Here is a 24,033-nt window from a genome sequence, read left to right as displayed (position 1 = left end):
CTCCGGAAAGTTGAGAAGCGGCACTTGCTGGGACTTGGCACCTCCCTAGTGGGTTGGGTTCAGTTAGTTCGGGAGTTTGTCTTCTGCTTGGCGCGCCTCAGTTAAGGGGCGAGTTCTTCAGCGCTCTCCAAGGCTGGAAAGACACCCACATTCTCTCATACCCCAGTGGGGGAACCGAGCACGTGTTTGTGGCTGCGGCAGTTAAGCCAAAGGATTCAGTGTCCCTGGCAACTTCTTGCTTAATTGATAGTACTAACAAAGGTGAGGTAATGGCACGGCACACACAGAACTGTTCAAGAAGTAAAAGCAAATACTATGGAAGTGACTTTACGATACTTCCAAGGGTGATCGAAATTTTATATTTGACCTTTGCAAGTAAGCTTTTTTTCCTTAATAGTTAAATCTTTATCATCCAGGGGAAATACTCCCAGAACCGGCATTTGCGAGAGTAGAAATTATCCTCTCCCTGTGGGCCCTACTATCATTATAAACGGAGTGACCTAAGTTGCCAGGATAGAAAAGCCGTGTGTTTAAAAACTGTCTTCACGGCACTCGAGTGCGTACCCCTGTCCTCAGCTTCCACGGGGAGGTGACCAGCTGGGCTGCCTTTCCTGATTCCTCCCCCAACTCGTGCTTCGCTGATGGCTCCTAAAATCTACCTGAATTCTGTTCTCCCCGGGTTCCAGCCTTTCAATTCACTAGCTGTCCTGAGCGCTTGCCATGACAGGAACTGGGCATGTAGCTGGATAAGGTAAAAAGGCAACATCCTGGTCCCTTCAGGCTCATTGCACACTGTGGGAGATCGAGGCGCCGCAGTCACTCGGGGCAGGAGGAAGACTCTGACAAAGTTTCAAGAAAGGTGACGCCTCCCCTGGGCCTTGAAGGGTGGGTAATGGGTAGGATTTGACCAGGCACTGCTGGTGGGAGAAAAATAGTGACAGAACAGAAACAGGCAAAGGCAATGCAGTGTCAGGAGACTGTCAAGAGTGCAGCGTGACCTCCGTGCAGAAAGCTTGTCGTGTAGGCGTTGAAGGTCTTTATGGTGGAAGCTGAAGTGGACGAGACAGCAGAGAGGTGAGTGGTGACCATTTTGTGAAGTCTCTTGAATGTAACTTATTAAAGACTTCGGTTTAATTCTCTTGGGAATGGGCAGTGGAAAGTTCTGAGGAAAACAGTCTGCTCTTCCTCTCCCTCCAGGCCATGACTCTTCCTCTTTCTGATGCTGCCCAGGGGGGAGCTCCGAGAGGGCAGCGGTCTCTAACTATCATGTCTCTAACACTGAGCACCTGGCGGTCCCAGACTCTCTTCCCAGTAGCTGTTTACTTAATGAATGCCCAGAGCCACTACCCATAGTCTCAGGCAAGATGAGCTCCTGCTTGCTTTCTGCACTGCGTGATTTCTCAGTGGACCTCATTGCAATGGTTGTTGTCCTCTCAGGCTAACGAATCCCTCTAAACACTGAAACAGGCCATCTATTTGTCCTCAAACCTTTTCAGTAGGGTTTCCTAACTGGGAGCTCAGGAGGCTCAAGAAGCCCTGAAATTGTATGCAGTAACACAGAATGCAGTTTTGTAAATGTGCTTTTTTTGGGGGGAGGAGGGGAGGAGGGGCCCAAAACTTTAATGAGTCTCCAAGAAAACTCCATCTAGGGTAAACCAAGCCTTTCTATGATTTTTATCTTTAATATCCCATGTTGCTCTGTGGTTCAAGCAACCTGTCTGAATCTGTTTTGGCTTTTCCTATGTCTGCCCATACAACTTTTTTTTTTTTTTTAAGATTTATTTATTTATGCATACAAGAACTGTAGTGTAGGCCAGAGGTGAGGTGGTGAGAGGATTTACAGAGATAGAGTGGGGAACAGAACAGGTGGATCTACTGAAATTCGCTTCTGAAGGGAGCAGTGGGCGAGACAGTAGAGGCCTGTTGTGCCAAGTGTGTCAGCTCCCTGGCCTGGGATAGAACTCTGGCAGCAGGGATGACAACTCTGAAACTTAACCCTTACACCACCAGGAAGGTCCTCTACAGTCTGATTTTTCCCATCTATAGTCCTTCTCCCTTGGCTTATTTCTACAGTTTTAGGTAAAGTTCTGTTCAAATTTCATGTTCTATATAAAGTTTTTCTAAGAAAGAACCTAACCCTTGGGGGTTCCAAAAATCTCAATAGTGTTATATATTTTGTTTGTTTGACATTTAACATGCTACCTCCTGTGGTTATTTGCTGTAGGTAAATGTGCACTGATTCTCCACATAAATATTTGTAGTCTGTGGTGACATTAGAAAGCAGTGTCTCCTTCAGGTTTCACCTTCAATGTCGAAGAAATCTTTTCTGACTCTGCAGTCTAAGTGAGCTTCCCCTGTGACAGATTCTCAATGCATCCCACACTTTGTCTTGATAGCACTTAGCCTTGCTAGATTAAATAATTATGTGCTTGCTCATTTTCCCTCCACAGCCCCTTTCCCTCCATTGGCTGTGGAGCTGTGAAGGAAGGGACTGTGTTTGCTTTAGTCATTTCTATATTCCCTTTACAGGGTGCATGTTTTACTGGATGAGAGAATCAATAAATACACAGTAAATGCCTCATAAGGATGAATGAGTAAATAAATACATGATAAATTCCTGATAAATGGTGCAAGCAACAGGAAGTCTAGGTATTTAAAGGAGGGAAAAAACAGCTACAGAGGTGGGAGGGTCTTTGGGAATGGGGCTGAATTCCCTTGAATGAGTAACATTCAGTAGAGACCAAGCTGAGGCAATGATGTGAGCAAATTAATAGACAACACCCACTATTGGGTACCAGGCCATTGTGCCCAACATTTACCATATGTCCACTTATCTGATTATCATCCTATAAAGATAATACTATTATCCTAATTTTACAAATGTGAAAACTGGAACAATGCAGACTAGGCCCATAACATGGCCAAGGTCAATGTCATATAGTGAAGGCAAAATGGAAATCTAACTTTTATAAGATTGTTTGTATTTTTTTATCCCCAGTTACAATTAGGGAGAGGAATCATGAGCTTTTAGTTCTTATAATGTTATATTTTAATAATAAGTATTAAAAAATGTAGCTATGTGGGCAACTTTCTGCTCATGTTCACATTACTAGGTGGTCCCTCTGCTGCCACCTAGAGGTACGATGCCTTTGAATTGCTATTCCATTCTTTACAGTTGTCCCCATACAGTATTCACTTCTTCAAGTACATATAACTTAGCATGTGTAACATTTTATGTATATGGATTATTTTGAGGTTTTTTGGCACTTATCTTTTTTGCTCAAATTTTTCCCTTTCTCATTCATCTGTGTTGGTGTGCATAGCAATATTTCACTTACTTTTACCTACTATTTCAATATAAGAATAAAGCTTTATCCATTCTTTTGTTAGGGGACATTTGGGAAGGTCCTAGGTGGGTGATTGGAAACTACCATAGCTAACAATGTGCACCAGGAGAACATTTGTATACATATCTCCTGGTGCACATTGCTAGAGTTTCCTGAGAATGTGTTCTTAGAAGTGGGATTGCTGAAGCATGGGGTATGTTCACCATCAGGTTATTAGTCAATGCCAATGTGCCTTCCAGTTTGCAGTCCAAGCAGTGTGTACAGCACTTGGTGTTTTAATGAGTTTGGCGGGGGCATGCTCTCTTATCAAGATTCAACTTTGTATTTTCCTGATTACTCATGAGGTGGGACATATTTTCCTATGTTTATTGGTTGTTTGTATTTCCTTTCCCAATTCTTGTACAGGATATCTTGTACAGGTTTTCTTTTAAATTTAACCCTGCCTTTCCTAGCTTTGACTCCCCAGGGAGTACACTGCATATCTCAGGTTTCCTCACGCACTGCCTTCTGTTTAAAGTCAGCCAAAGAGGTGGAAAATTGGAAGGACAAGGAATTAAGGTATGCTTCTTCTCCTGCTTTGGACTCATGTCAGGCAGTGACTGTTTTCAGTGTTTCTGGCTCCTGCCTGGAAGCCCTCCTTTATGGTCTACGTCCAAAGAGAAAACTCTCCTGCTGTATTTCCCGTTGCTTTTGTGTGATTCTTTCTCTGAGATTCCAGCTCCTACAAAGCAGCGTTGGCTCCAATGCTGATAACAACAGTCCTCTGTCCTGCAGTTCCCTTGGAACAGCTTCTTGTAGTTGCTACTTTCTGGAGAGGAGACTCATTATCTCTTATTTTTAGCCTTTTCAACAACATCTCTATAACTAGTCATTTCCCTGGAAATTTCTCTTCTCTTGAACTGCCTAGCATAGGATTTGTCCACCTTGCTAGATCTAGATGATACTGATTCAACAAATGAAAGAATTATACCTGAGCCAGCATTAAAATTGATTAAGATACAGATGTGAAAAACTACAAATGAAGCACCTCAAATGGCATAAATTGTGGCATAAAGAGAACCAGTATGGGATACATTTAAACTGCAGTTACGATAATGCCCACAGATAATCCCAGGTGTAGTAAGGAGAACCCAGGGGCCCAGGCAAAGGCTTAGTCTAAGAATAAATTTTGAACAATTCCCACTACACTGTGATAATAAAGATCTGTATTTATTCCTGGTCATAACTAAACTCATGAGGACTATAGTCATGGACATAGACTCCAAAGGGCAAATATAAGGTTGAAATTCATCCATTTGAAAAACAAAAACAAAATGAAACAATTCACCTTGTGAAAATAAACAACTTTTCCACAGACTTTAAACTATAGTATTGTCAGACAAGGAAGTATTCTACTGGAATGTTTATAAAACGTTGACCAAAAAAACTAGACATAAAGTGCACACGGTTGACTTATTCACTTACCCAAGCCTAACTTCATGTACAAATTCCAAGGAACTGTAGAATTACAGAACTATAGAGATTTTGGAGTTCATTCTCTGCCCTCTTATTTTAAAGATGAGGAAACTGATTCTCAGAGTCCACTGACCATTGCAGATATAAGAAGCATTAGAAATTAGAAATTAGATGTATAACCCTGAGTTTTTTGGAGGATTCCAAAAACACCAATGATAGCATCTAAGACTAGTGACCTTCTTCCAAAGAAAGGACAGAAGCAAAATACATGGACTAAGCAAATAATTGTAATGGTAGAGATATTTTGGACATGGGAAATAGGACAAAATTTTGGCTTTGGCAAGGACATGATACTGTTTTGATAACAGACAAAAACTGGGATAATGTTCTTAATTTTACTTACTATGATTGGAAGTTCTTTTCTCAGTTAACTAAATACATTGCCAAAATCTGGTCCAAGAAAACAACAGTTTAAATGATAACTAAACAAAGCCCAGGAGTCTATGCTCCTCAGGGAAACTGATCAGGTGTAGCACAATTATTTTCTCAACTTTAACAGAAGATAAAGGTCATATTTTCCAACTTTGGAAATCAAGGTCCAACTTTCCAACTTTGGAAATCAAGGTGTGATGGGTGGGTTCTGGAAAAAAGTGTCATTTGAAAAATAGGAAATCCAAATAAAGTATACATTTTAGTTAACAGTACTGCACTAATGTTAATTTCCTAGTTTGATGTTGGTTTCACTAGCTCTTTTGCAGATGTTTGCAACTGTGAGCATAAATAAATCCTCCCAAATTGAGAAGGTAATGTGAATCTGAAGATGGATTTATTTATTTATGCATACAGAACTGGGGTACAAGTCAGAGGTGCAGGGGTGGTGAGAGGATTCACCAGAGACAGAGTGGGGAGCAGAACAGGCAGATCTATGAAATACACTGCTGAGGGGAGCAGTGGGAAAGACAGGAAAGGTCTGCTATGCCATGTGGATCACCTCTGGGATGGGGGTTGGAACTCACACTTGAAGCAGTTGCCCTGGTTGCTGTGCTATGTCCTAACCTGTTGGCCACTAGGGAGGGTCCAGACTTCTTTCTTCATACTAAATGTTCAGGGCACTTTCAATGATGCATTAGTTTACCACCAAAGAAGGATGAGGACTACAGAAACACCACTCTAAAGAAACAATTATATTGATATATTAATAATATAATTAATGAATATCAATATAATAATTAAACAATTACATGAATGTATCCAAAGATATATTAATATTTGCTTAACATTTAAGGAAACTGGTACACAAAAGTTTATCTAAGAAAACAAATTGTTAGATTTAAGTCTGTGTGTTCAACTTGACTTGATGTTGTTGATGGGTAACCAAAGTTTTAACAATATAAACTCTGGTTTCCAAATGCTCTACATTGTGGTAGATTGGAAGAAACTAGGAGATATGACAACTGATGATTGGTTATCAATACTCTATTTATTATAGTTTTTGCTTCCTCTTTTATGAGATGATAGTTATTAACTTGTCCATTTTCTAACGATCTCTCATTTTTCTTATTAGCTTTTCAGAGTTTTTTGTATGTGCTGGTATCAAAATTTTGGAACTTAAATACATTACAAATATCTTTCCAAAATTTAAGGCAAAATTTTTCTCTTTATGGCAACCCTACAATTATTGTAAACTTTAGTCAGATATATAAAGCTTTCTTTTATGGTGAGTTATTTTTATTTATGTTTGAATTTTTTTTTTTTTTTGGCTTCCCTGGTGATGCAAGAGGTTAAGTTTCAGCACTATGAAGCTATTGCCACCCACTGCAACAACAGTTTGATGACTGTCCAGGGAACTAACCCACATGGCATAGTAGACCTCTCCTGTATTGACCTCTGTGCCCTTCAGCAGTGTATTTCAGTCAATCTACCTAGTAGGCTGCCCATTCTGTCTCTGGTGAATCTTCTCACCCCCTGTACCTTTAGCCCTCCTCACCCCCTTCCAGTTCTTGTATATATAAATAAATAAAATAAATCTTAAAAAAATTCTTTCCTACTTTAAGATCATAAAATTGTTCTGTGTTCTCTTGTAAAGTTTTTTTTTTTTTAAAGGTCTTTAATCTACTTGGAGACATTTAAGTACATGTGAGAAACTGGAGTCATTTTTTCTATGGTTGATTATCTCAACATTTATATTTTTCACAGGGATTCATAGTACAACCTTTGTCATAAATACACTTACATGAGTTCGTGGGACACCATCTGCATTCTGAATATAGCTGCATATAAAAGAAAATATTCCCTATCTCTGCCCTGTTAGTATACCTTTAAAATAAATCTCACTTTCTGGGAGGGGAGAGAGTGTATTTGTGTTTCCATTTCAAAATTATCTTGGTTATTCCTGCTCTTTTGCTCTTCTATATGAACTTTCAAATTAGTTTGTCAACTTTTTTTTTAAAGATTTATTTATTTATGCATACAGAACTGTGGCAGAGGTGCAGGGGCAGTGAGAGGATTCACCAGAGGCAGAGTGGGGAGCAGAACAAGCAGATCAACAAGTACACTGCTGAGGGGAGCAGTGGGAGGGTCAGGAGAGGTCTGCTGCACCACGTGGATCAGCTCTGGGTGGGGATCGAACTCATGCTGAAGTGGCTTTAGCTTCTAGTGCTGTGCTTTAACATGCTGCACCACCAGGGAGGGCCCAGCTTGTCAACTGTCACAAAAAGACCACAGTTTACTTTTCATTACAAGTCATTTATTTATGCACCAAATTTAGAGAGAGATGAGATCTTTAGGTCACTGTCTTCACTCTTCTTATTTTTTTATAGATGGTATTGCTCTTTCTTCAGTCTGGTCTTCACTTGCATCTGAATTCTAAAATAGGAGATAAGGGCTTGGTATCTGACTTGGCAGTTGTTTGGGTTCCACTGAAGTCTTAGTAGAAAGTCTAACATAATCAGAGCCTTGTCTTGATAGTATTTGTCTGAACATGGTAGCAATTTAATAGGAAACTAAAAATAGAGAAATGAATTAAAAGACTCCTGCAAATTTCTAGGGGAGCAATAATACAAGTCTGAATTTTTGTGGTAGATATGGTAATAGACACATGTGAGAGGATTTCCAGAAAAAAATTATTATTTTCTGTAAAAAAATCAGTTATTCTTTTTAAAAAAATAATAATTTATTCTTTTAGTTGTGGTAATATTAGTATTTCCCCTTCAGGTATTGCACCCATCGGATTGCCCCAACAATCCACCCCTTTTCCACTATCATAGCCCATTTTTTAAAGATTTATTTACTTATGCATACCGAAGTGGGATACATGCCAGAGATACAGGAGCAGTGAGAGGATTCACCAAAGACAGTGCACTGAAGTGGTTGCCACCAGCTTACAGTGCTGCACTTTAACCTGCTGCACCACCAGGGAGGGCCCATAGTCCATTTTTCCCCCTTCCTTCTTTGTTTCTATTTCTTCCCCTTTAGATCCTTAAGTTTCATAGTCTATTTTCAAGGGTTATTTAAAATAAATTACTATTATTAAAACTTATTTTTATTTGTTTATTCATGGAAGAACTGGGGTATGGGCCAGAAGTACAGGTGGTAAGAAGATTCATCAGAAACAGAGTGGGCAGCACAACAGCAGATTGACTGAAATACACTGCTGAGGAGCACAGCGGGCGAGACAGGAGAGGTCTGCTGAACCATATACTTTAGCTCCCTGGCCAGGGATCGAAACCTTGCTGCTGGTGATAACTTGATAACACTGAGCCTTTAACCTTTGTGCTACCAGGGAGGCTCTCAAAGGTATCTTTTTCTGGTTCTTAGTTTGGTTTGTCTATATCCACATAGTATTGACATCACCCTGATATCTGTCTTTTTCCTTTTTGACTTATTTCACTTAGCATTATCTCTTCCAACTCCATTCATGTTACTACAAATGGAATGAATTTAACCTTTTGATTGCTGTGTAATATTCCATTTATCTGCTTGGGGACACTTAGATTGTTTCCATAACTTAATTGTTGTAAGTAGTGCTTCTATGAACACTGGGGCTTCCTTTCTAATTTTTTTTTTTTTGAGTACATACCTAGGAGAAGAATTGCTGGATCATTTTGTTAAGGGGAAGGATGTCCTAAAGGAACTCTGCAGAGTCTTATGGACTCCACCTCCCTACTCCAGCTTTCTGGACCCTACACACTACTCCAGTGATTGGAAACTACAACTCTCAGCAGTGCCAGGGAGAGAACTGCCAGGACCCAAGGGCAAAGCTAGCAGGAATGAATTCTGGGACATTTGGGGGGATAAATAGGGTGTGATTGCATCTCTTGCTCTCTTGCTCGGGAAACGGTCCTCCTGACCTGGTGACTCACCCTAGCTGTAAGGTATTCCAGTTACTTTGTATCCCGCTCTCTTTCCTTCGGTTGTTTCCTATTCCTTTCCCCTTTTGTAAATAAACCCATTATTGACCCTTTTGTGTGTACCTGCAGTATAACCGAATTGTGAATGTGCTGGTGAGGCCCCACAGACAGGCGGCCAGTTCACTCTGGGCTACCCTGTAACAGTTTGACAGATCCATTCTTTTGAGAAACCTCTACACACTCCCATAGTGGCTGGGCCAGTTTACATTCCCACCAACAATGTAAGGGGGTTTCTTTTTCTCTAAAGTGTAGCCAGTACTTGGTGCTTCTGGTCACTTTGATGTAGGCAATTCTCCTGCTTTTCTTCTTAAAGATAAATGAATGAGAGACTCTGAAAGAGAAAGAAGCTAGCATTTGTAAGATTTACCTTCTTTTGTGATAATGAAAAGTGATATTCACAGAATAAATCTTTGGATCTTCCTATACTCTTGACTCTTCTTGTGGGAATCATATTGTTCCCTGAAGTCTAGTTCAAATAGGCCTCTTCTTAAAGTTAACCCTGATTCTATCAGCTAGAATGAAAATGCGTGATAGAATTCCCTTTGTATTATAATTATGTGCATGTTTATCATACCCACGGGATCAAGCATCATGTCTTATGTTTTTATCTGTCATAACTCCTTTTAATCCAAAGAACAATGGTAACAGAGGATGATATGTCAAGGATAAAAAACTGAAACTTTTTCTTGTTCCATAACACCTTCCCCTCTCTTTTGTGGATAGACTTTGAATCACTATGCTACATGAGGTCATTACAAACAAATTTGGACAGAATCTTTTTGAACATTTTTTTCATTCTTTCAAGGATACTTTGTATGTTTTGTGATATCACTTATTGTTTGCCTGTTTTATAGTATTATGACAACTCTGTGAGTTAAGGTGAGTAGTTATAAGTTCAAAGGATTTGTTATATTTTTATTCTTATTGTAAAACAATTAATCTGTAAATCATCTGTCAGGGTTACTGGATATAATTTACTCAATGAACAGACACCTAGCAATTCAAATTAAAACAAAATCCAAACATAACTAAATGTATACCTTATAAATAACTAATTGGTTTCTTCGCCCTGGTGGTCAGACACCCCTGTGAATGAGTTAATAGGAAGATAATTGTTAAGATATTTCAGTGTGATTCAACCTTACATTACACTCAACAAGTAGGGTTGATTTCTGGAGTCTTTATATATATGCGTGTGTGTGTGTATGATTACATGTGTATGTGTGATGTGCATGTATAGCTGTAGGTTTATTTTTTCCTTTTGATACTCTATTCAAAGATATTCCTTACATCTTTGTCTTTCATGTTTCAAAGTACTTTTTATGACTGCAGATTGTCAATTCCACACTGTATACAGACAGCACTTTAGTTTCTATGATCTGGCATACATATTTCACAATTGTTGCCTCCACTTGTTACCACATTGCCGTAGTTGTGAGAGCAGGCATTACCCATATGAATATTTAAGAGCCTCCTCAGGATTGCTGTCTGGCTCTGGGCTTCTGCTTCTAATACTCAGAGAGGCTGAGACTGTGATAGCTCAGGCCCATAACCCCTGACAAAGGAAATGTACAGGTCTCGGTGCTCTGTTCCTTAGGAACCTATATCCTTGTTCATAGCTAATTTGATCAAACTTGGGCACCTCCTACAAAGACAGCCTATCTACATGGCTTAGTGGTGTAGGAGATGGTCTTCCTTGAGATGGGTTTCCTAGAAACAGGCTCTAGGATAATTTTTGTGAAAAGTATCTGCCATCAGGGAGGCTCCCCAGGACTCTTAATATAGGAAGTTTGCCCAGAAAAAAATGACAGGGTAGTGGGGACGTGGGGCAGGGAAGGTAAGGTGAATAAGGCTAAGATGCCAAGCAAAGCACCTCAGAAAGTAACTTCGGCACACTTAAAAAAAAAAAAGATGATTTTTCTATCTATCTATCTATCTATCTATCTATCTATCTATCTATCTATCTATCTATCTATCTATCTATCTATCTATCTATCTATCTATTCATTTGTTCATACAAGAGCTGGGGCGTAGGCCAGATGTGTGTGTGTGTGTGGTGGAGTGTGAGAGGATTCACCAGAGACAGAATGGGGAGCAGAACAGGCAGATCTACTGAAATACACTGCTGAGGGAGCAGCAGGTGAGATAGGGGAGATCTGCCATGTCAGCTTCCTGGCTGGGATGGGACTCATGCTGCAGTGGCTGCTGATAGCTTCATAGTGCTGCTGTGACTTAACCTATTGCCCCACCAGAGAGGCCACATGGGTATGAGATACACCTAGAGGGTAAGATTTCATAGGAGCAGAATTCTTGCACCCAGGAACAAGAAGTTGAAGAGAGTTGAGAAGAACAGAAACAAAAAGTAGAGGTTATAGTTGTATGTGCCCAAATTTTCCTCACCCACCCAATCATTGCCCTTGGCAAGAGGTCTTTCTTTGTCACTGCTTTTTGTGATGACAGACTGGCTGAAGTATGAAGTAAGGAAAACAGGCATGAGTCACCTCAAAAGAACGAGATAGTGAAATCCTTGGGTTGAAATACTTTATTATTCTTCTTCCTTCATTATGTTTTCTCTTTTCTCACCTATGTTGGGAAAAGGGTAGATTATCTTGGGATGACTGCCGAGATTATTACTGATCACATTTGATTTTAATATAGGTTGTTGGTGTTCCTGACAAATTAATCTAGAAACTGAAGGTGTTGTCTGTAACACCTTTCTATCTTACTGGCAGAGCCAAGAGACAGTTGCACAAACTGTGTGATTTGGCATTAATCCTTGAATGTGAAATAGCACAGCCCTTGATCTTCCACTTTCCCCCAAATTCCCATATAGATTATGCATTTGTACTCAGCATATTGAAGTTATTAAGATGTAAGTACTTTCTGGAAATAACCCATATCAGTTAACAGTCTAGCTAGGATCATGTGCTAATGTGCAGTGATGCTAAAGAATTGCAAAACTGTATTTCACAGAAAAACTATTTTTTAAAAAATTGCTGCAACCCTATATGTAACACTATATATGACTTAGTAGTGTAGGTTTCACTCTTCACACCACACCTACCTCCAGACACCTGTAGTCCCCACCATAATCCATTGTTTCCCCTCCTCACTTTGCTCCCTTCTTTTCTAGCAGCTGCAGTTCTACAGTCATATTTGAAGGTTGTTATTGGTTGGTTTTATCTGACCCTTTCTTTTGTTTATACTTCATATATAAGTGAAACCATGTCATATTTGTCATTTTTCTTATGACTTACTTTATATAGCATAATCTCTTCCAATTCTATCCATGTTTTCACAGATGGTAAGAATTCATCCTTTCCTATAGTTGACTGTGTATATATACAACTTCCTGATTTACTCGTCTGTTCTCAAGTACTTACATTAAAATGTATTTTTCACAATCTAAGATAATTCTCAAATTTGTCTTAGTGAGTGTCTTGCTGGAGGGCCTTAGATCAGGTAAGCATTAAGTTAGCACAAGAACTGCCCACTTAGTGGTATTGAAGTGGGCCTTTTATTTTTCCTAGGCTTGGCAACCTTCCTGTGTATTTGACATTTGAAGGACATATAAATAATACTAGTACCAACCATTCATGTGGATAATGATTTTGGATACAGACAAGATGAGGGAAGGAGAAAATGATTTACAAAGCCAGGATAGCAAATAAAAATAAAAATAAAAACAAAACAAAGTAGTAAATCTTAAGAATGGCAGATAATTGAGGTTTTACCAACTCAAATAGCTGTACTAGTGCCACTGTGTACACCTTATCTGCACCAAGGTATCAACACCTAGTTGCCACAGTATTTGGGAACTTTCAGAAGTAATGTCTACATTAAACTTTTTGAAAAGCAATCATACCACATTTATTAACTAACATATTCAGTACCTACTGTTTTTTTTTTTAAAGATTTATTTATTCATACAGAACTGGGGTACAGGCCAGAGATGCGGAGGGTGAGAGAACCCACCAGAGACAGAGTGGGGAGCAGAGGGAGAACAATGAAGTACACTGCTGAGGGGAGCAGCGGGCGGGCCAGGAGGGGTCTGCCACGCCATGTGGATCACCTCCGGGGCAGGCAGGGATTGAACCCATGCAGAATTGGTTTAAGCTTCTTAGTGGTGTGCTTCAACCCACCACGTCACCAGGGAGGGCCCTTATGCTTTATTTTTTTATGTATCAAAATGGAGCTAATAATTTTGCCCACTTCATAAGGTTATCATGAAAATTAAATGAGGGAAACATTTTGATCAACACCTGAAATAATTGTGGGGTAGTGTAGTAATAAGTGACACTTATTATTAGGTATTAAATATAGAATTGTAGATATAAAAAAAGGACAAGATATGATCCTTCTCTTTGTATCTTGGAGCCAAATGAAAAATGAGACATACGAAGAAACATACATGATTTAGTGCAACAATGGAGACATGGTAACACCATGGTTAAAGAAGGAATAGTTAATTCTGCTTGTGTTGGTAATGGAAAAATTTAGAGTAGTGAGACATAGATTAGAATTTGAAACTGGGGACTGAGAGAGGCTGCCATTTGAGAGGGGGTGAAGGACTTCCCAGAAGTTAGAATTTTGTATACAGTGTTATCAAGACTGACTCGGTGTAGTGCATTTGGATACCCAGGAATGGAAAAGGATCTGTCTGTGAAAAAGTGGCCAAAGGTGATATTAGAAGGTCAGGTGGATATCCATGTCAACAACAAAAATGGTCCTATTTGCAACAATCAGGACCTTTATCCGCTGCATTCAATGGACCGTTGAAAGGGTTTGACCAAAAATAACTCAGATTTACATTTTTAATAAGATGAAAAAATTACAGTGGCAAATGTGGGTAAATTTAAAGTTGACAAGACTGAAAGAGCTGATAGGAAAGAGATGAAGAGAGAACTAAGTAGGACAGTAACAATGGGAATAGGTAGGATGAGAGATAAGGGAGATGGTAGAGGCAGACAGATAAAATAAGCTGTTATTAATAGAATTAGATTGTTATTTTTGGAATAACTAGGCCTAGTTATTCTAAAGAAATTTCTGATTGTAATGACTCAGTTCTTGTACAATTGAAAATTCCTTGCAGTTCTCTTTAAATTGTATATATGTTACTGGGCCTGATGTTTTCCAAACAAACTTGTTCTTCCATTTAAAATATAAATAATGGATGAGGGAAATAAAATCAGCAATAAAGGCTGCAGTGGTCATTGTAGCTTTACTTGTATTTGTGATAGCCCATTATCCCTGAAAGGTGTCAGAATGAACAAAATGGGGATATAATCAAACAAAAATGGGAAATTCTGGAGGTATAAGGAAAATGGGGTAGTAACAGCAATATGTAAGGATTGTGTTTATATGTGTTAGTGAACTGCTTTCTGCTCTATTAGATTATCAGCACTACTTGGAAAGCTGTCAATGTCATCTCATATTTAAACTATTAAGTGCATATTTAAGCTTTGCAAACCACTTGCATTCATTTCATGGCTAATCAATCCAGTATGAAATTGTTTGCCAAATAGTAATGGGATTTTCTCTAACAGCCAGATACTTAAGTCACTAGACACCAAATTATGGGACAAAAATCAATTCAACATCCTAGGCAATTATCAGCTTAAACCAATATTGTGTGGAGTACTGGCACATACCCCCTCACAGCAGATGTCTTTGTTTTGGACACTTTGATGGTCTCAGTAACTCTAGCATGATAAACTAATGATGCAAATTGTTTTTTTCATTTTAATTTTGCATTGTAGATAGAGGTATTGGCCTTTAACATAAAATGTTTTTTGTTTCAGCCAGGGCCTAAATTATAACAGTGTCTATGGAAAAGGAGAGCAGGTGACATATTCTAGAGCTATTTGGAAGCAATCATATCTGGAAGTGGGAAGTGGGAGATAACAATAAATTCCAGTGGGCAACTGGCAAATGATGGTGTCATTTGCTGTGATAAGGGAAATAGGAGAAAAGGGAAGATTTAAGGGTAAAATAAGTTTTGTTTTAGATTTGATGAACATGAGGTATCTATTGTAGGACTGTGAGGAAAGTCACTGATCCTTTTCATCTGGAACTGAGGAGACATCTGTTCTGGAGACAGAGAGTCATCAGTACACAGCGAGGAGATAATTTTAGAAGAGTTTAAACAATGAATAATTCTAGAGCATAATAACATGAAAAAAGGAGAGAAGAGGTATGAAGACAGTCAAGATGACAGGGAGGAAGAGGGAAACCATGACAGATTATCACTGTTAAGGTTATAGGTTTGGCAGATAGAGGGGAGGCAGGAGAGTGAGGAAACTGAAAGATAGAAAAGAGTAGGACCTAGGCATTTGAGCCTTGGGAGTGGGTACACTTGTCTTCAAGGACCATCCTTCTAAACACTTTAGACAGGACTGGAAATTTGAAAATTATATTTCCCAGATTCTCTTACCATTGCACTTTCAGTTTAGAGTCCTTCAGTGAGGACACTGGTATGAGATCTGCAAGGTAGGAGAGGAAAAGCCACCAGCTGCCTCTCTGGGCAAGTGTATGAGCATCAGCAGATGGCAGACATCTGAGCAAATATGCCAAGATTGATAATCTCCTATTTTGGTGTTGTAGAAGGTCAATATTCACAGTAGTGGTCTCTGAAATCTATTTATAAGTTTCTTGAATTCCAACAGTGTCTCCTCTGAACTTTGCTCCTGGTCCTTTTTGAGACAGTATAATGCTTTGATCTTCTGTATTATTGGATGTGCTTAAAAAGCTGTTTTCCTGATATGACCTTGACTGATCTATTCCCCTCTCCCCCACCCCAGTTCTTTATTTAAGCTGAAGTATGAATTTCTCCATGATCACATTGGTATGAGTCAGGATTATTATATTGTCAGAATTCTTAGTTGTAAGGAACATAGAGAAAATATAACCATTTTAAAAGAAATGTATTAAAAGGTTTTCAGACTTTGTGGAATTGTTAGGACTAGAGAAGCAGGCTCTGAGAAGTACTATAAGCAGTAGATGGAACATTATTACATGCTAAAATCATGCCACAGAATCTGTATTGCTGCTGCCACTGCTGACCTCAGAGGCCACAATGCCTAATTGATAAATTAAGCCTTTCTTCCTGACACATATAGGTGGTGGGCAAAATGTGTTCTGATCTCTCAGCTTTTAGAGAAGTAGTTTCTTTTCCTTTGCTTCCTTCCTTTCCTTTTTTATTTTTTATTTTAAACAAAGTCTTTTTTTTTTTTAAGATTTATTTACTTATGCATACAGAACTGGAGTGCAGGCCAGAAGGGTAGGGGTGGTAAGAGAATTCACCAGAAACAGAGTGGGGAGCAGAACAGGCAAATTTATGAAGTACACTGCTGAGAGGACCAGTGGGAAAGATAGGAGAGGTCTGCTGTGCCATGTGGGTCAGCTTCCTGCATAAGTAACTGCAGATAGCTTTGTAGTGCTATGCTTTAACTTGTTGCACCACCAGGAAGGGCCCTAAACAAAATCATTTAAAAAATTGTTTTGGGGGAAGAAATGTGAATGATCAATGATGTTAAAAAAATTCCCTGTTTTAGGAGAGATGACTCCTTCAGTTTTTGTTTAATCACTAGGAATACAAAGTGTCTGCTCCTTTACCAGCAAATTAGGCTGACCCATGACAGGGAGAACAAATAGTACCCAGAAAAAAACTAAACCAAGTCTGGGAGAACAGCCAATTCAGATGTGTGGAGATGGAGCTTCCAAACACAGCCATTGTTTTCTGTCTGCATCTTCCTCTCGTTGGTGATATGCCCACTGCCTAGGGAACCTGTGTGTGTGTGTGTGTGTGTGTGTGTGTGTGTGTGTGGTTGGGGTCAGGGAGGGTCCAGTGTGAAGGACCTGCAGCGGTCCATGAGCATTGTGTCAGCTTCTGCCTTCAACTCAATGGGATTCATGAAGATATCTTCCATGGCTTTTCAATTGTTGTTCTAACTTGGTCAGGCCATGCCACCCACCCCTTTTTGCCCACAGGTGGGTCGATTATATTGATCACCTGTGACACACAGCTGAGCCTCTGTGGAGGGATGCTGAAACCCCATTACAGGGTAATGCCAGTCATTCAGTCAGTCACCTTCACCTTCCTCACCAAAAATACTCACTTCCCAGTTCCCAGAAAGAAGTGAGGTGAAGCGGTAACAAAGGAAGTTTCAGCCAGTGTTGACATGCATCTTCTGGCCATATTGAATAGTGGTCTTACTCTCACATGTTGTGGCAGTCTTCCCATGTAACTTCCAGTAAACATTCCTGCCAGCCTCAGAAGTTACACCTGTCACTGACTGCTGCCCACGCCCTGACCTGTAGTGCATTTTGTGTGAGAGCAGTTGCATATCAACAGCCACATTAGCTGCTCCTATGACACACCATAAAGCCATAAATAAGCTAACCGTACCATAACCGTCTTGGCTGTTTGCTGAGCCCCTTTAAAGTGGTAACTGTGTCTGATAAGTTGGAGGAAACTCAACAAGAGATTCAGAGAATGGGTAGCCTAATCATTGATAAATGTCTTCTCTAATTATCTAGTTCTTGGTGTAGTTTAGTTTATATCTTTGCTTCTTTGGGAAATCTTCTAAATGCTCATTTTCACCTATACACACTTTATGTACAGTAGCTTCATCCTTGAAAACTCCTGGCTGAAAATTTTTGCTTTCTGCACTGAACACTTGTAGCAATTGTATCTTGTTTGACCTTATTAAACTTTTATGTATTTGGATTGGTATTTACAGTTAAAAATACTGAAGTTATAGCATTTTTATGGTTGAGTGAACATTATAGATCTGTAATCTAATCTAAAGTGGCTAGCTTATCAGCTCTTTAAGATCAAGGCCTTACCAATATTTGTATATTTCACAGTTCCCAGGTTACTGTGATTTGTTAAGCTGAATTAAAGGAACTGAACTAAGACTTGCTTGTTCTCATTTCTATTCTTGCCCCCATTTCTATTCATCTCCCTCCTCCTCCCCCCTTGCCCTTGATCCCAACCCCTGCAATATCCTCTAGGATCTTACTTCACTCCTTTTTCTGTAATTTTCAGCTACCCTCTTTATAGATTCTTGCCCAATGCTCTAAAATATGCACAAATATCTCATGTTTTGAAACAACCTTTCTTGGCTATTTTTCCTTCAATCTCCATGCTTTTCGAAAATAATAGTTTATACATAGCCCCCATGTTGTTACTTCATTCTGCCTCTCTATCTTTTTCTTAATCTAGCTACCACTAAATTGACTTGTTTCTTCATAAAGGTGCCCATAACTTCAATGTCCTGGTCGTTTGCCCACATCCTCTTTGGCCTGGTGGTGGTTTGCCACTGAGACCACATAACCACTTCTTTCTTTTCTCCTCTGAGACTGCACCCTGTTCTTCAGTTGCCTTTCCTTCCTTCGTGCTTTAGTGAGCATTTGACAGTTTTGGCTGCTTAGCATCTGGACGCCTGTCTGCTTGGCTCTATCACTAGCATGGGTCTGGAGAGATAGAGGCAGGCAGAACCCAGGAATGGAGTGGAGGCTGTTACTACCCTTTTCTTCCCTTGCCTTCTAGTCTCCCTCCTGTTTTTAACCTGCTGGCATGTGGCCTATACCATGGCCAGCAGAAGCTCTAGGCCAGCACAGTCAAATCATTTCTGCAAATAGAAGTAGCTCCAAAAGTTTATTTCCAGGGCAGTCATACAGTGTCAGAATGCTGAGCATACTGAGCAGGCAACAGTGCAGTGTCATTTCTTCCAAACCACTTCTGTGGCCTGTCTGGTCCTGTCCTGGCTTGCAGTGACTGATCTCATTTGGCTCCTTCTTGTTCCCTGAACTTGGTTCTCCCCTTTTCCATCTTTGTGATCAAGCTCATATTCTTTCAGTGCAAGTGAGGCAAAGTTGAGTTTGGTGACTTATTTATAACATCCTTGATTTGGTACATTCTTTCTTCTATTTCAGCATCCTTACCATTTTTGCTGGTAAATTCATCTGCTCCTGGGTGTCAGATATGAAATTTATGCCAGTTTCTACCAAATCTTTTCCCAAGTTCAACTTCTCCTGAGTTCTAATCTGATCTCACATTTCCAAATATGCACACCCTCTGCTTGTACTTCTGATGCATCAAAATCAACAAGACTAAAACTTAGTCTCACCAATTTTCATTCTTGCCATCAAATTTTCTCTTCTTTGCTGAACACCCAAACTTTGGATTTTTCAAATTTATGCTATTCTTTATCTTACCGAACAAGCAGTAGCAAGTTCTTTTTATTTGTTCTGGGCCGGTACCTCTCCTCTTCTTCCTTTATCTTACACTATCATTAACTTGCAGTTACCTGACTTCTTTGTCATGTGCTTCAGATTGGTACCCACTGAATCAACTTGAGATATATAGATTAAAGTTTCTAGAGCAGTCCTGGTTATAGCACACTCTTTCTGTCCCTTCATGTACCTTTAGTGCCGCCAGTCTAAATTAGTGATAACTTAAGGATCTGACTTCTGTGAAAGTTGCTATCATAGAACTATTTTATTTATTTTTGTGTGTGAGACCATTAAAATTTTTGTATTTGTTCCTGCTATTCAATATGTTTTATATACATTTCTAATACTACTTGGGGATATTTTTATCCCTTAAGCGTTCAGAATTTTGGGGGTGGTAGGGATAAGTAGGGATTATTTGTTTATTAACTGAGGTATCATTGATTTACAATAAAATATATGATTCAAAAACATAGGCTTAGTCCTCCTCTGATGCATGTCGCCATACCACACCCACCAAGGCAGCCGTAGTCCTCCACCATAATTTACTGTGCTTTCCCTCCTTTTTTCCCCATCCCATTTTATAGCCTCAATTCCACAAACAGATGTCTAGGTTTGCTATTTGCTTGGCTTTGCCTGACTCTTTGTTCTGTTTCTCTATATTCCACATATAAATGATACCATCCAGTGTTTGTTTTTCATCTTTTGACTTATTTCACTTGGCTTAGTACCCGCAGCTCCATCCATGTTGTTGCAAATAGAAGAGTTCATCTTATTTTAATAGCTGGTAGCATTCCATTTTGTGTGTGTGTGTGTATGTATGTATGTATATATGTTTATGAGTAGTGTATGTGTGTATAACACTTTTTCTAATTCACTCCTGTGTCTTTTGGGCACTTAGGTTGTTTCCATAACTTGACTATTGTAAATAGACCTGCAATGAACATAAGAGGTTGTCTATCTTTTCAAATTAGTGTTTTTGTCTTCTTCAAATGATAGAAAACAAAGAGTGGAATTTCTGGGTCATATAGCAGATCTATTTTTAATACTTTGAGAGACCATCATACTATCTTCCCTAGGGGTTTGATCAGTCTGCATTTCCACCAAGCAGTGTAAAGAGGACTCCTTTTCCTCCATATCTTCACCAGCATTTGTTTCCGGTCCTTTTGATATGGGCCATTCATACAGGTGTGAGATGATATCATTGTGGTTTTGATTTGCATTTCCCTGATAAGTGATAATGAGCATTTTCTCATGTGTCCGTTGGCCACCTGTATATCTTCTTTAGAAAGTGTCTGTTTAGCTCTTCTGCCCACTTTTGATTGGGTTACTTCTTTTTCATTTTTTTGAGTAGCATGAATTCTTTATACAGGTATTGGTGCTTTGTTAAATATGTGATGTGCAAATATTTTGTTCTTTCTGATGGGGATCTTTTTGTTTTTCTAATAGGTTCTTTTGCTGCACAGAAGCCTTTCAATTTGATGTAGTTTCCTTGGTTTATATTTTATTTTGTTTCTCTTGCCTTATAGACAAATTCACAAAGACATCATTGAAACCAATGTGGAATGTTTTGCCTATGTCATCTTCAATGTATTTTATGGTTCTGGGTCTTACATACAAGTTTATATATATATATACATATATATATATATATATATATATTTGAGTTGATTTTTATGTAAGGCGAAAGGTGGTGATTTAGTTCCATTTTATTTTTTGCATGCAGCTGTCCAGTTTTCTCAACACCATTTATTCAAGATACCCTCCTTTCTCCAATGTATACTCTGGGCTCCATTGTCATAGATTAACTGTCCATGGATGTTCAGGTTTGCTTCTGGGCACTAGAGTTATTTTAAATGGAGCCCTAGCAAAGGAATTGGCTTATATGGTCTGAATCAAGCCACTGACATTCCAAGAAGCCAGCAAGAACAAGAATATCCTGTTTGAAAACACTGATAAAAATGAACTTTTATCTGTGTTTATTTTGTGGCCCTTCCATCCTACCACTTTATCATATGACTTTTTCATTTGACTATTACTTTCATAACAGGGATAAGTAGGGATTATTTGTTTATTAACTGAGGTATCAGTTATCCTTCTTTTAAGAAACCCTCCTTCCCTAGCTTTTGTTCCTCTTGAGTTTTTAACTTGGATCCATGATCCCCAAATTACAATTCTTTACTATCCCAAAACATGCTTTGCCTTTTAAAAACTCCTCTGAATTTTTAGATTAACATATCAGAAATGGAACATGGAGTGATCTTTCTTTCAAGCCAGTATCCTCTGGAAGAGGTGGGGCACCCTCTTGAACTGCTTCCACAGACTGCTATCTCATGTAACTAAGAGTCCTCTCAATCTCTAAACTCCTTTCCTGGGGTTCAGGCTATGCCTTTATTTGGGATCTGGGGTGGACTCACTCAAAGGTCAACTCATGGTGAGAACTGCAGCAAGGATGTCCTTCAGCTGTGAGAACCTAGATTTGTGTTGGTATACATCTCAGTTCTACTTTCTCTTTCAGAGTACATTTGGTTTCATGTACAAAGGTTATAATCCTTGCTCTTGTAAAACTTACAGTTCTTATCTTGCTAGACTGGTAACACAAAGATTAAATATTACAATGGTCACTCTGGATCTCTATTGAACTCTAAAACTTTTCTTTTGCACTCCAAACTTGAAAATTGTGAATTTAGATGGGATGCTTATTTTAATTGGTATTTAAAAGCCTCTAAGGGACAAGATTCTAAAGTTGTATCCCTCTAGAAAACTGATGGAGGCCAATGAATGACTGAAAGATAATAAGGGCTGTGCTATCCCACCCCTTTCTTGTAGGCCTCCTGCTTTACCACTCCATCCTCCACTTTTTAAGTCGCTTGTCATAAGAAGGAAAAACAAATTTCCTTCAACAGAGTTGTTAGTCTGTCTTTCCTTTGGCTATCTTTGAGAGTGACTCTAGATCATGACTCCATGTGGTCATCTAATACTGTCAGAAATATTTTCTGTTCCTCTTGCCTGAAACTTAAAAAGCTTAAAGGATCTCTTTAAAATTATAAACCTAGGAAAATTGGCATAATTGAAAGTCAGTATGCAGAGATACACAGGAATCTTTGTCTTGCAATCTTTTGCAAAACCAGAAATGCAACTCAGAGGACTATCTCCAGAGCCCTTTGTGTCAGGTATTGTTTTACCTGCCTATCTTTCTTTAAAAAATAAACTTTAGGAGATGGGAAAAGGAGAAAGGGAAGCTCTTTTAAAATTAAAAGCACCTATATAAAGGCTTCCTCACCTCAAATCTAAAACACAAATGATTCTGTACCTGTTCAAAGATTAAAATAAAAAAAAATAAAAGCTGTAAGTTCTCTGTTTGCATCTGTCTGAATGTTGTATTTCATATACAATATCTATAATATAGGTGTAATATTTTTACCTCTAATGTCATTACCAAATTTCTGAAAAATATCTATTTAATTAGTTTACTATAAGTGCTTATATAAGTTATATCTAAAAATCAGAAAAATAATAGAAACCTGAATGCAATATTTAGAAAGATGCAAACAAAGACCTTCAGCTTTTATTTTAATCTGAACAGGTACAGAAGATTAAAAAAACAGAAATTAACTGAAATGTTTTTCAAGTTAACATGATGTAAGGAGATATTGGCAAATGAAAGCCAGTATAAAATTTAAATTATAATAGACATATCTTTATCATTATTAAGACATATCTATGTTTTGTCCCAATTTCTGTGACCAGCCGCAAGAAAGAAAGGCGGGAGGCAGAAAGGCTGAGCAAGCAGAGTTTATTGCTCTCGGACAGCAGCTGAGTCAGACCCCCTAGAGTGGAGTCCGCAGCTAATGCCCTTATCCAGTCCCTCAGTAAATCTCCGCACTTGGTCACTCTCAACAATCTAGCATCATTAAGTTTGATTTTGTTAATCCAAATAACCTCATGTTATCCAAGAAGAAAAATAAAATAATGACTGATTTAATGTTTCACCATACAACTTTCTAACAGAAAATTAAAATGTAATAGCAGTAAATAGTTTAAATAGTTGTAAAAGGGATAAGAGCTTCTAGGTGAAAGTTTCAGCAAATGGTTTTGTTTTATAATAATGCCTACTTAAATAGTCTCTCAAATATTTTGATAAGTAAAATAGTCATTATCATTGTTTATTCTTCCAACCAATTAATACAGAATATCTTTCCATTCTCTTTCTTCTTCAATTTCTTCCAACAGTGGCTTTTAGTATTCAGTGCACAAGTCTCTCATCTTCTTGGTTAAATTCATTCCGAGGTATTTTATTCTGTTTTGATGAGATTGCAAATTTCTTTCATTTTATCATTTTTATAAAGTTCTCTTTCTGCTAGTTTTTTATGTGTAGAAATACAAACAACTTTTATATATTGCTTTTGTAGTCTGCAGTTTTACTATATTCTTTTATTATTTCCAATAGTGTTTTGTTGGAGGCATTTGAGTTCTCTGTATAATATTATCTCATATGCAATAGTGAGTGATAGTTCTCCTTTTCCAATTTGGACATCTTTGATTTCGTTCTCTTGTTCTAAGATTTAAAAAACTGTTAAATAAAA

This window comes from Condylura cristata, unplaced genomic scaffold (assembly GCF_000260355.1).
Source record: "Condylura cristata isolate star-nosed mole 26May11 unplaced genomic scaffold, ConCri1.0 scaffold00002, whole genome shotgun sequence".
Taxonomy (NCBI): Eukaryota; Metazoa; Chordata; class Mammalia; order Eulipotyphla; family Talpidae; genus Condylura; species Condylura cristata.
This window is presented reverse-complemented; position numbering follows the sequence as displayed.